Here is a 13,929-nt window from a genome sequence, read left to right on the forward strand (position 1 = left end):
ATGAGTTCCTCTTAAAGGTGTTCAGTAGCAAGAGCAGATCGAAGGTAGAGAAGTTCTTCTGGAATAGTAGGAAGAAAATATTTTATTTTAACACCTTTCCCATAAGAGAGACATGAAGTTTGAGAAATGCACCTCGGGTGAGAAGTCCCATAACTGACTCGCCTACGGCAGTTTCATAATGGTGCAGAACTTTGAAATCTGTGAACAGACACCTCGATTTCTCTATTTTCTATAAAACCCCCTACACAAAGGAAAGCCATGACACAAATAATAAAGGAAAGCAAGTGCAAGGGCCATCACAAACAAGAACCAAACCATATTCTAGTTTTGTTTCCCACCTAGCAGGAAAAAGAAAGCCTCTACAAGCAGCCAAACTCCAATGCCATCCCCAGTAGAGCTGCAAATCAAACCTGACCTCAAGCAGATACACTTTCTTGCTCTTGGGAAAAGACAAAGAAGCAAAAACACTGTAACACTAGTTGAAGTTTTACCCAAATGAGTTTTGCTGTAGTTCTGAACTACTGCATTTGTCATGATGACTTTGCACTGAACTCCTAGTCCTAACAGAAAAAGGGTAGCTAGAGAGCATTAGGGTCCACCCATCAGACAAAGCCCACAGAAAAAAAAAAAAAAAAAATAGTCAAAATCAAGGCTCTGGTTATTGGGTAACAACCACCAAGAAGGAATTCCTGGAGATTACTGGAGAAACCTTCTGACTGGCTTAATGTACAAAACCTTGGACGTAGGAGTGCATCTGAAATCTGCCTGGCATTTATTTCAGAAAATGCTGCCAATGGAAACATTTATAGTAAGAAATGAAGGAGACTTCATGAAAAATTCACAGTTGTATTTAAAAGCAAGAAAGATCAAATGGCCTTCCAGTGGGAAGGTCCAATCCCTAAAGCCAGTAGAGTGCTGTAATCCTGATGACTTTGGAAGAGTTTCATCACTTTAACTGGTCTAGAATACAGCTCACAAGCTTCAAAAGATCAGATTTTTTGCTAACATGAAGCAGATTCCCTGTCTGCAAATCTCCTTAGAAGGTTTGTCTTCAGAACATGCTTCCTTTCATTATTCTTTTTTCTTTCATGTATTTTTGTCTTGAAGTTACTTACTTGAACATGCAAATCTTCATCTGTTGGGTTCCATTTAGGTCAAACATAGTCCTTGTTCCCAGGAACTGGCAGTTTAGCAACACACATTGCACCATCTAGAAACCCCCTTACTTTCCAAGAAGCACAGTCTAGTAAACAGTCATTAAAAATAATTACTCCACCACAGGATTTAATCCTTTTTGATTCTCTATCTTCGTATCAGTCTCCAAGCCACTTCATGGTAGCATTTATTATTCACTGCTCTGTCTCTTTATCATTAGCACAGCTCCAAATAGTTACACACTGAGCTCTTTGAGTATAGATATGAAATCTTAGATGTTGATAAACATCGTGGCTCTACTTCCACAGGTAAATCAGTGCAAGTAAGCAGTTATGTACTGTACCCCAGGTCTGACAACCAAACAGTTGCTGCGCTGACATTAGCCCTTCGCTTGTCAAGTGCTCAAACTGATCTACTGCCAGTTAATTAATTAAAGCTGTTTTCAGCTTGGAAAGTGGATGAACACCAAATAACCACAGAATACAGACCTTGGCAAAGTAAAGATGGTTCTTTAAAGATAAGGAAGACAGCAAGTTTTAAACACCTGTAAGTTGAATCAGATCTGGACTTCCTCTAAAGTTTGTGGCTTGGCTTGATTGAAATGGCCCAGTCTAGGCCCACTTTCATTTGAAAATTATGGCCTTCTGAACTGACTTCAAACTCAACGTCACTGCTTACCCTCAGCAGCCCAGCATTGCACACCACATACCCCACCGTGATCACTGCGCATCCAAATCCGCCTCGCTTCATCTTCTCCGTCTGCAGGCAGAACAAGCATGCCAGGTGGCAAGCTGCCCTCCTGCAGTGGCACTGGCAGCCATGAAGAGGTAGCAGCAGAGCTCCCAGCACCTGGTAAACTTCCCAACAAGTTTCTTAACTTCTCCAAAGGGAATGACGGAGGCAAGTCTGAGCAAGGCCCAGCAACCCAACCATTGAGAAATGCTTGCACCAAAATATAGCTCCTAAAATCAGCAAGTTACTTGTTTCACAGGTACTTTCACCTGTGTCATTGCAAAAAAGGCCTCTTCAACATAAGCAACCAACAGTAGCTAGTAATCCAATGGGGAAAACTCAAGTGAGCTAAAAAACACTGGCATGTTTCCACAGTCACTTCCTACACATATACACGTACACAGGGTACATGCCAGCAGCCAGACAGCAGAGGTGTTAGGAGCTACACACACAACCAGCAATTCAAAATATGTTTCATGTCCAACAGATCTACTGCTTTTCTTGCAGCCGCTTGCAGCTAGATCTCTAAGGCCTAGCCTTGCCTCCCCGGCTCACTGATAGTGAACACTTTGCAAAATGTCCATTCAAAGTTGGCTTGCATGCAACCGGGACACATACACACTGCAAAGCAGCAGGGATGGGCCAGATGTCACACAGTTAGGAAATCCTATGATTCACAAACTGTGTTTAAACATGGATGTTTGATTTATAATTTTTTAAAATTTCTTTTCAGAAAGGGACAAAAGTTTCATGTGAATTTGTCACCAAACAAACGTAGGGGTAGGAGTAGAAATCCTACCGCAAACTGATAGACTGTAAGATTTCCTGTATATTTTGGTGTCTCTGAACTGACTTCTTGTTAACAAGGTAGCCTTTGGTCTCTCACTTTTAGCCTTTAGCCTCTACCAAAATCCAGTCTCTCTCTCTCATAGTCACCATAACAAAGTCATATTTTGACTGCATTCCTCTGGTAAGTTTTCCTGTTGCAAAAAAACTTACCAGGTCTATCAGGTGAGAACTCACTGAAGAAGTTTTGCAGCTCCCCCTATCACCATTGCAATGGGGTGAGCAGTCATATACTGATCTATATGCACTTGGATTTTATATAATGACGATTCTGTGTATTTCTATCCTAGCAACATTTTGCACTTTTCAATTATTTTGCCTCTCTCCACTTTTCCCAGCTACTGTCAGCCTGAGCACCACATGCCCTCCTGCATGCTGCAAGGCAGTTGAAGCCATGCAGCTGCACAGACTCTCCCCTCCTTTTAGGGCAGGGCTGCATACCCCCAAACAACTGATACTGTCTAGTTTAACTCTTGAACATTGCCTGTTTAACTCTGAAAAAGTAACCCTGTCAGTGTCTGGACATCAAATGAGGTATCTGGGGCAAATCCAGCAGAATCCAAGTCTAGCTTCCAGTTTTCATGTCTTTACTATTGAGCAATAAAGACTAGATTGAGAACCTTCAGACTAGATTTTATGCTGCACTTAATCTTGCCCAAGTATTTCTAAAAATGTGCCATTCCAGCTGAATTGCATGTAAAGCACTCCTTCCATTACAACCTGGAATAAACCCTGCACAGAAATCTAACCATAACATTGCAAGTCACTCTTCCCATACCACAATTCTCTCGGCATTTGGCATGTGGATTGTTTACCTGTGTGCTAATATAAATGTGATTGTCATGAATCACCTTTCAGAAGCAAAAATGGATTCAGCTTTCTTAAAAGTGAGCTCTCCCAGGCTGGCAAATGGGCCTGTCTTGGAAATTTTCAGTTAAAACTCTTCAGTACTAAAGAAACAACTAAATATGCATCACTGTTAAAAGCTGCAGTATCAGAGCTTTAAACAAACAGCGTTGGAATCAAACACAGTACTCTGCAGAAAACAAAGTGCAGATAAGAGAATTTCTTCCTTACAGAGTTCATACATCCATCTGTGATTAACAATAGGAGAAAAACGAGGGTCAAAGCCTATCTCTGAAACGGAAAGTAGAGTGTAGTTAGGGGCCTCTAACTATACACTGTATCAGTTTTTTATTCATGCATATAAGCCTGAAGAATATGCCATGATACTTGCTCTGGAGTCTAATTACTCTATGTTGCTCTAATTATGCCTATTTTTACACTTTGTGTACAATGTGTGGGATTTGAGGGATTTTTGTTGTTGTTATTCCCTGCTAGAGGACTTCCTGCATGCTCCTTCAATAAAGAGTATTTCAAGGAAAGCAGCCATACATATTCTCTTTGATTCCAGTGTTTGGTAATTCTGAGTCTGAATTGTTTCTTGCAGTTTATCAGAGACACACTGTCTTCACGTCTGAAGGAGTGAAGATAAACTTTGGTATGGGGTATCCAGTGCCTTACTGAATTCTAAAATATGGCCAAAAAGATACTGATGTGCTAAATCTGTCCCTTGTGTCCCCACAGTCAAACGTAAACTCTTCCTGGATTATCTGGAGATGGAGGTCAGGCCAAGTGTCATTCAAAAGGTAATTTCCCGTAGATTTGCAACAGGATCATGGATGTAACCTCAGACTTCAGTGTCAGAAAATATCAATTGCCAAACAAATAATAAAGAGATAGAAGTGGTTTTTTGACATTTTACAAATCTACAACAAATCATTTGCATATAAATATGTCATTTATTTATAAAGTAACAGCATCCCTGTATACAGAGGCAATATAGACAGGATGTGCTGGCTCTCACATATCTGCTTTTTTCATCCAAAATCATAAATCTAAAATCTAAGATTTTAATGAGTCTGAATGAGAAGCAGATTATTTTTGACACAGTGGAAGAGCTTGGTATTTCCTGTGAAAATACTAGCATGGTCAATATTTTATATACTGGGAGACTGTGGTTCTTTTGTCTAAGAGGGGGTAGTGCAGAAGCTGAACAAAGGAGCTCTATTTCTACACATTCTGACTTAAGAAAATACCATGTTAAAAAATATTAAGTTCCAACAACACAACTTTTCCTTCTCAGTGTCCAGGCAGGCACCAATATACAAGACCATCTGGAAAGAAATGTGAGAACACAGTATGTAGCTACAGGCACATGGACCAGTGCCTAGTCTAGATGTCGAACATCAGAGGTAACAGTTACTGAGTCTAAACAAATATCCTGAGACGATGTGAATAATGAATTGAGTTTTCTACACCCCATTCTTCCCAAATTCCCTCTAGGGATAGATCCAGTCAATGTCCTTGCAACACTCTTGCCAAGCTCCCTTGGAGACAGATCAGACCAGCATTGCCACTAATGCTTGTGCTGTGAATAGCAAACAAGTTTAATGACTTCCCATGTATATTAGTTTTGCACTAATGTAGGCTCACCTCTTCCACAGAATTGCTCCCAATTTGTTTGTACAGGTATAAGCAAGAGGAGAAATAGGGCCTCGCACATCTGGAATAATATTCCTAAAACCATCAACATCCTGAATTTCAGCTGTGACTGAAATCAAAATTCAAAAGTGAAGGTCATCTCTGATAGCATCTCACTGGCTGTCAGCTGAAGTAATAATACGGGAAATCACAGAAGCACAGCTCTGGGGAAAAGGCTGTCTGACTCCAGTGCCTGCAAACACAAGGCTAAAGATAAAGTGACCATTAACCTTCAGAGAAGGGCAGTGAGGTCCCACAATGTCCTGCCTGCAGGCTTTATTGCTCCAAGGGGAAATGAACAGAAAAATAAAAATCAAAACTGCATACTCTTGACATTTAACGCAAATTAGTAGGCAATGGCACCACTGCACACACTTTGTTAGCTTTCCTCTGTATAAAGGCACGAATACAGTACCTGGCTCTACAAACTGCTAAGTAAGTAGAAAGCACTGAGTAATAACAAACTTATTCCTACTACTTGATATCTCCAAGATTAAACACAAGCACCAGACCTGTGTCCCTCTGCACAGACTATAATGTAACTCCATACAGCAGATACAACTGGGGGGAACTGAGGGAGAGTAATTCAGTGACTATTTCAGAATCCATAAGATGCAACTGAACTCAAAAGTTCCTGGTGCTTGGAATTGTGTTTTAGAGTCTTTCCCCATCCTCCCCTGCTCAATAAGGACAGCCAGAAAGACCCTACAAGAATAGTCATCCTATAAATATCCCAAGATAACTTAAGTTCACTAGCCAGCCTTCAGCCGTGGGAACTCTTACAGGATCACTGGCATCAAAATGCTGAGTTAAATTAGAAATCAATGACTGCACTATATGATTTGGCACAGATTGTCCAGAATTTTAAAATCATCACATAATAAAAAATACCGCATACTGAGCCAGTTTCACCAGAACAGACCCATAGCACAGCAGAATCCTCACAGGGCAACCCAAAGCATTACTCAGATTCAAGTTCTGGGAATCTTTAAATATCCCAGTGTGTTCCCAATTGTCTCTTAAATATGCTGGAGCTGTTCCCATCATAATGGGAAGGGAAAATATCTAATAAATATCCAGAGGCAGGAAATAAGCTAATTGCAGAAGAATTTTACCTAAAACTGTTGAATAAACTACAGTTCTGTGTCACTAAGTCATATAATCACATGCTTAAACTGGATCTTTCCCATTTCAAACAGTGCAACCACAGAGCTGGGCAGACACTTAAGTAATGCACCAAGCTGATTGTCTGTCTATCATCCCAGGATCAGTGGTATCTGAAAAAGCTACAGTTAAGAGTCGTGACAAAGTTAAGTCCATTGCCTCAGTGTCTTTCTGCTTTCCCACGGAGATTAGGGGATACCTACAGCTTTCCTAGGATAAATGCCACTTTCAGCCTCACCACTCCAGCCCCGACTGCTAGCCTTTAAACAGAACATCCTTGGGATCCACTGGTAGTGGCTTCAGGTATGGAATCTTTGCTATTAAGCAGTTCCTCCCATCTAGGTAGTTTCCATACAGTGGAACACCAGCCAATGCCACAGGTCTGAACAGAAAGAGGAGCAGCTGTCACCATGCACCATGTAGCTGAAAAGTCACCTACCCCTTCCTACAGGTTTTATCAGCACCTACACAAGAACACAACCTCAGATCCTCTAACGAAACAGCTCCTATAGCCTGGAGGCTAACAGAACTAGTACTGCCTGGCACGATACTAATTGACTCCTCAAAGGACTCAATATTTCACCTGGAGATTAGGTAGTGTGAAGTCTAAAGATGAGTTATGCTTGTTCTGTATTCAGAGAACTCCCTTTGGTCATGAAAATACTAAGCAAGCCCTCCATCGACTAAGGAGTATTTATACATCATGTGTATAAGACTAGATTGTATTTAAAAGAAACTAAAGATCGATGAGCTAAGTTAAAAGATGGATTTGCACTGCTTTTTTGATTACACAATACCTATATTGTAGTATTTTCTCACTGTGGATGAATTCTAACATTTCACAAGGCAACTGCAAGCGAGTACAAATGCTAAACGCTAATAAGACTTCTGGATTTTCTTCCTAGTTTGTGCCAAGTTTTCTCACCATGAATTCATATGTAATTGCTAAGTATAATGGGATATTAGTAAAAACCATCCAAAGGAAACGCCATTGAATGTTGCAGAATAATCACTGGTCATCAGTAAAAATGGTATTAGTGGTGATATGATCAAGCTTTTATTTTGATCAGAATCAGCCACAAAACCAGCAAATACACTATCTCTGAAGAGTCCCATACACACTAGAAATGTAACACCCCTTCAACCAAAATGAAAACCTGTTCAAAATCTGAAATATTTTTTCATTTGGAGGAATGAGGATACAGGATTGTGCTGAGCTGTGCAATGTACAGTAGAATAAAATTTAAGTTACACCCTATGACTGTTTTGACCCCTCTTGTAACTGCAGAACAAAAAGCAGTGGCAATGGCCACAGTTTGAGGGCCAGCAGAGCAGAAGAAATGTGATCACCAGAATCAGAGCATGTAAATTGCCTGTATTCCTTTTTTAACTCTAATCCAATCAATAAAAGTTGTGGTGGTATTGTTTTAACATAGTTTCCTCACACTCATCCCAATAATAATGGTTGGTTTGCTTCTTATGTTCTTCTTTCCTCTATTTAACATGATTTTACACTGTTTTGCATTAAAAAAAATATATAAAACCTTCTGCATAGCCTAGCAGCTTGACAAATCAACTAAAGCAAGAACTTCTGAGATAAACTATAATCTTTCCTTGACTATCACTTTAATCTGATTTATTGTAAGAACCTTAATATTTTCATGTATTTTCTTGTACAATAGGATACCATTTTTAATTATGGCAGAACCCACAGCTTTAGGCATTTAGCTCTCATTAAACCCACTTTTCAGTCAACACAGTAGCAACAAAGTGATAATGTAAAAGACAGATCCAAAAAAAGAAAATAAGGATTAAAAAAATAAATGCTTAAAGAAGTACATGCTGGTAGTTAACAACAGGTATATAAACAGTCTAATGTTCTTCTGCTCACTGTGTTGCTCTTGAACTCTTCAGAGCACAGAAACATGTTGCATTGCGGTTTTGAGATTTACTCTGATGTGGAATAGCTGCATGCTATGTCTCTTTCAAAGGACCAAAATCTTTAAAAATTTAAAGCTTTATGCATCTGTAAATAAGGTCTTTCTTAATATATCTGAAAAGAAAGAATGAAGGACTTTGGAAAGAACTTTTATTACTATTGTACACAAAGCAATTCTGAAGTGGCATCTCCAGCTGAGTTTACTCTCCTAATGCGCAGGAGGTTTTCTATGCTCCATTCTCCATAACATTGTGTTGACATCTCTTTTTTTTTTTTTAACAAAGACTTAAAGAATCAATTACACAAATCCACATGCTCTCTATGAGGTGTAAAAACCATTTCCTGGCAGACCTGAATATCAGTATAGATTTGAAAAGGCAACAAAAACAAGCAAGCACCATTCATACACACTCCCTGCTCATAGCATGTTCCTGGGAAATTATACTACAAGTCTATAGCTTAATTTATAGAGAAACTCTCAGACCATTTCTCAAATGTCACACAGCCTACCTCCCCTGCTTTCTTTCCTTTGCCCTTTCACTTCCTCCTACTGCTGTAATGAAATGTATCATATAAGAAAACAGAGGGTAAATTCAGGAGAACTCAGAAATCTTGACACTGCTTTGGAAGAAAATAGGATGAGAGAACGTATCTTCTCTAAACCTTCCCCCTCCTCTCATCACCGGTGCTTAGGAATAAATGAATATTTTCTTGAACCACAGGGATAAAATTTATCCTGACATTGCAAGGAAGAGCCTTAAATCCCGTTTTAAATCCAGTTACGTGGCTGTAGTCATGTGCAGCAAGTCGGCAACAGGCCTGGGAAAAGATGCTGGTTTGCCAGTTACCATGATCCAGATCGAGACAAATGTCCCCAGGTCGCATGGTAAGGGCTACAGCTTCAACTCCACTAAGATGGGAATCTTAAAAAAAAAAAAGCCTTGGCACTCAAAAGCTGACTGGCAAAGAACCAGCCAAATTACAGCAGCATTAACCTCTGATGTGCTGGCAGGTATCCTTCCCATGTAACCTACTGAATACAAAAATGGTCTCGTAAAATGTAAACTGGGAGAAAAAAAAAGGACACACTTGACTGCAAGCTACTGTAACATCTTCTGGCAAATTACAGCAATAATATTTAACAGACTTCAATGAATAATGGCAGCCTCTTCTTACTAGTAAATATCAGTTAAATTTAAGAAATGCATGTTCAGCAGAAAGAAGAAAAGGCTGGAACAGCAGATGAAAAGCCAAAGAATGGTACTGAAAGCAGAATAGGCTGTATAACTCCTTGACATACTATTTTGCTGAGGTTAGCTCTAGAGAGGGCGTCAAAGTTGTAAGCAAATAAGTATGTGCACTAACCTCCATTTTCTCCCACGGGCTTTTAAGCAGTAATTTAAAAAGAACCTGTGAAATAAGATCCTCATTACTTGCTACAGTTTTTAGAGCTTAGAGCAGTGCAGCCACCCCAAATTCAGAAAAACTATGCAGTGGCTTAAACAAGCAGGTATATTGGAAATAATATTTTGTGCTCTCTTAGTTTTCAGTTTCTGAATCATTAAAGATCCTGCTTGCAAGTTTTGTGGCTGAGTATGTATTTTGGCAGTTTTGTCTGCTTTTGGTTGGTCAGAAGAATGTTCAGAGTCTTGCATGACTGCTTGGTTGTGTGAGCTATGACCTGACGAGATCTCATGAGATTTATGGGGGAGAACTGCAATAGTCAGCAGGAGTGAGGGAGGAATAGTAGTTAAAATGATCCTTGTTAATAACATCAGCTGCAAATGTCAGTGTCTGCTGCTCGCCAAAGAGATGGTTTCAAGTTCTAACCTGTAGCACTCCTTCCATTGCACATATAAACTGCCAACTAAGATATGGAGATAAACCCCTCCAGATGGAGAAGAATTTATTTGGCTTTATGCTTAAACTGCACAATAGATTGACCTTAAACAGACAGAAGAATTGGCATAGAAATTCATCTGAGGGAATGATAAGGGGACAGGACTGCATTTCTACGAAAACCAATGTCAAGTATAAAAATTCATGCAATGTGTTTGAATTCATTTAGAAGAAACTGATGAAATCCAAATGGCATCTATGCTTGTGGCATTGGCATTCCTTTTGAAAGCTATTTTAAACTTCAAGAGGATTTATATGTATCTGTGTGTGCATGACTCAACATGATGCTGGTGGCATTCCAATAAAGTCAAGCCACCAATTCTTGAGTTTGGGCCATATCCAGAATTCATTAAAATCAATGACAGTCTTTCCACTGAATTCAACTTTTCCTATCATAGCCTAGGCTTGCAGTCTGATGTACAACAGGGACTACAGTCACACTGCTTTGTCCCCTGTTTGACCTACTGCACAGCTTGATCTTTATGTTACATAACTAAAGATATTGAGACCAACCACACCACGTACACTGTCCACAGTACAAACATAAGGATTACTGAAAATCCCAGGGAAAATAAATAAATAAATAACAACAACTCTCCAGTTTGCTAAACCAATGGATACTTTTCATTTAGAGAGAGTTCATATAAATAAACAAATAAGAATGAATCTCTAACACAAACAGTATCAAATACAGCAAGTATTCTGGTCAAAGTTGTAGTGGACTTTAGTAGAGATTAAGCAGTAACGATTAAAGATGTGTTTGTTGGTATTAAACATATTAGACTCTCTCCCATGTACACAAAGTATTGTTCACTGAGCGCCCATTTTCACAGCTGTTCAAAACTGAGTAACATCTTAGCTCTTCTCTTAATGCTTATGCACGATCTCAGTATTTGCACTTGCAGCCAGAGCTTTCCTGTGAAATATTCTAAGTAATCATTGATCGCTAAATAAGTTTATTCAGAATCTAAATAAATGGGCCTGTATTAAGCAGGTCTTTGGACCAAGTACAATTTCTCCTTTCTTCTTTGACTGTCATACATCTTCTGGTAAAAGAAAACATAGCTGTGCATTTGTCTGCAGCAAATTCTATGACTGGTAAAATAAGACACATTTCAGGTGGAGACAAATATTAACTTTGAAACAGAAGCCAATGCCAGTAAAACTTCTTGAGTTGTAAATCTTAACTTCTGCTGGTTAAGTCTGCACTTACTGGCTACCAGGAAGACTAAAAAGAAGTCTAAAAGGGGATCTACTTCCCAAATGCGTGAGTACATCCAAAAGCCTGTGCTGTGGGTTCCAAAGAGATTTGAGCCATCAAATCTGCACTGGGCTTATCTCCTTCTTTGTGGTCAGAAGAATCTGTGACATTTCATTTTAAGAAAACTTCCATCAAGTCTTTGATGGAAACACAAGCAAACAGCTCAAGTGGAAAAGTCTTCCAACTCACAAGGATCTAAAAAAAGAGTTTACTTTTGGTTCATGTAAAATCCAAGTAACTTGGTTTTGCATATAGAAAAAGTATTTGTATACATACATAATCACATAGAGATATATTTACCTACACTAAACCTGAGTCAGTCATAAAGTCCAAAGTAAGAAAAAGTGCTTTGCACTTTCTTATACTACAGTAAGAACCAAGCCAACTTTGAATTTTGCAGCTATGGACCCAAATTCTCTGTTGGGCTGGACAGTTCTGGAATCCTTGCAAACCTCACACCCCATCTGTGCAACTGGGCTGCATTCTTTTATGTGGGAGCTCTGTCTGGAGAACTGTAACTATGTTGATCTTGTGATAAATCATCGATTGATGTTCTTTAGAAACAGATGAGCAATTTCACTAAGTCAATGTGCAATATTCTTCAGGAATTGGCCTGAAGCACTAGCAATGTCCAAACCATAACCAATCAATCAACCAAACAATGCAAAAAGTAATTTCATGCCCATGAAACCACTGGATTAATTTTTCATTGTATTTGTTTTACAACAGTAAGACGTATATATTTGCATTTCTCACCTTCTAATGCAACTGTAAAAGTACTGGAGTCCTAATTATCATTCATTGTATTGTGTGAGAGAAAAAGAAATAGAAAACCCATGTTCATGAAGCTGTTAATAAAAAATAATGCCATCAAACTTGTCTGTTTTTTCAGAAGAACAACTCAAACTGTAAAAGATCTACTGTGACTGTAATCCCAGTAAACTCAGAATATGTGCACTAGGCTACCTCTGTCCAGTTCTCCAATCTGCTACACCAGGTCTCAGATTAATAAAAACCCATCCAAATCTGCATCAGACGAGCTCTGATGATTGCGTAGGTCTGAGGACAGAGATCTTCGTAGGATGTGGTGCTAGGACACGGCACAATGGCTGGAAGGGGAAAGGGACATTTCAAACGACATTTCCAAGAAAGCAGTTGGACTAGACTATGGAAAAGACTGGAGGTGGTTTACTGGGATTCTTGCGTGCTCCATGCTCATATCCTGCCTGCAGCTTGTTACCTTGATGAAAGTCCTTGCTCTCACGCGAGCCACTCCTACTCGCACAAGGAGCGTGATTAAGGCTTGACTCTTGCACACAGCTGTTTGTAAGATCTACCTCTTCAGCTATGGAGTGTATCGGCAAAATAATCATGACAGAAATGACACAGTGGGTGTCTTTTTGTTCTACTACAGGTTGTGGATCCGACCCGCTCCCTTGGCAAGACCCTACACCGCTCCTCTCCCGCCGGCACCGCACGCTCGCTCCGGGGTCCCCCGGCTTCGCCCCGTCCCCAGACCCGTTAAAGCCTTCGCACCCGGAGACAGCCACAGCAACCGCACTGACGGTGAGAGACACAAAATAAAGTCCAGCTCTTACCACTAACCGTGACTACCCCAGCTAACGAACACCCGTTAAAACACTGGCTTAGGGCATAAAAAGCAGAGCCGTGACACGGCCAGACGGCGAGCCTGTCGAGCAGGGGGAGGGGGCCGGTGCAGCCCCCACTGGCGGGAGGGGCGAGCAGGCGGCGGCACGGAACAAAGAGCGCACCGCGGCCGGCTCACGCCGCCGCAAGCACCCCTCGGCGCTGCCCCGACACCGCCAGGCACGGCGGCTTCGCCTGTGCGAAGCCCGGCCCGAGCAGCTCCCACCGGCACCGGCCCCGCTACGCCGCTGCCGCGGGGCAGGGAGGGGCGGAGGCGGCGGCCGGGAGCCGTTCCCCCGCCGGGAGAGCGGGTAGGGAGCGCGGTTACCGCCTGCCCCCGTGTCGTGTCCCCCCCCCGGGTCCCCCGCCGCCACTCACCGGCCGCCGCCCGGGCGCCCCGCGCCGCTCCGCCGCCCACCGGCAGCCAGCGCGCCCCGGGCACCGGGTCTCGTGCCGCAGGTAGCAGGCCCCACCCCCCGCGCACCGTGCTGGCGGCGGCGGCGGCGGGGGGGTCCCTGGCGGGAGCGGGCGGAGCGGCGCGAAGGGCCGGGAAGGGCGGCGGGGGCCCGGCGGCACCACCGCGCTGAGCCCGCCCGCCAGAGCCGCCTCACGGAGCCGCCCTCGGCCGCGGGAACCGCGGGAAATAACCGGTTCTGGCTCTTTCTCTTGCCTCGGCGGGACGGGAACTCAGCGCTGCCTCCAGGGTCTCCCCAGTGCCTCGGGGTCCAGGGGAGGTTCCAGC

The 13,929-nt window shown here is 41.8% G+C and overlaps 1 protein-coding gene across 1 annotated transcript in view; it reads right to left on the bottom strand.

The window, feature by feature from the left end:
* Positions 1-13,657, bottom strand: part of KIAA1210 (KIAA1210 ortholog) — a 59,128-nt gene extending 45,471 nt beyond the window's left edge. The window contains exon 1 of the mRNA XM_074915313.1: positions 13,566-13,657. The gene's annotated coding sequence lies outside the window, so the exon portion shown is untranslated. The remainder of the gene's footprint in view (positions 1-13,565) is intronic.
* Positions 13,658-13,929: the final 272 nt, after the last annotated feature.

Source organism: Athene noctua, chromosome 11, assembly GCF_965140245.1.
Source record: "Athene noctua chromosome 11, bAthNoc1.hap1.1, whole genome shotgun sequence".
Lineage (NCBI taxonomy): Eukaryota > Metazoa > Chordata > Aves > Strigiformes > Strigidae > Athene > Athene noctua.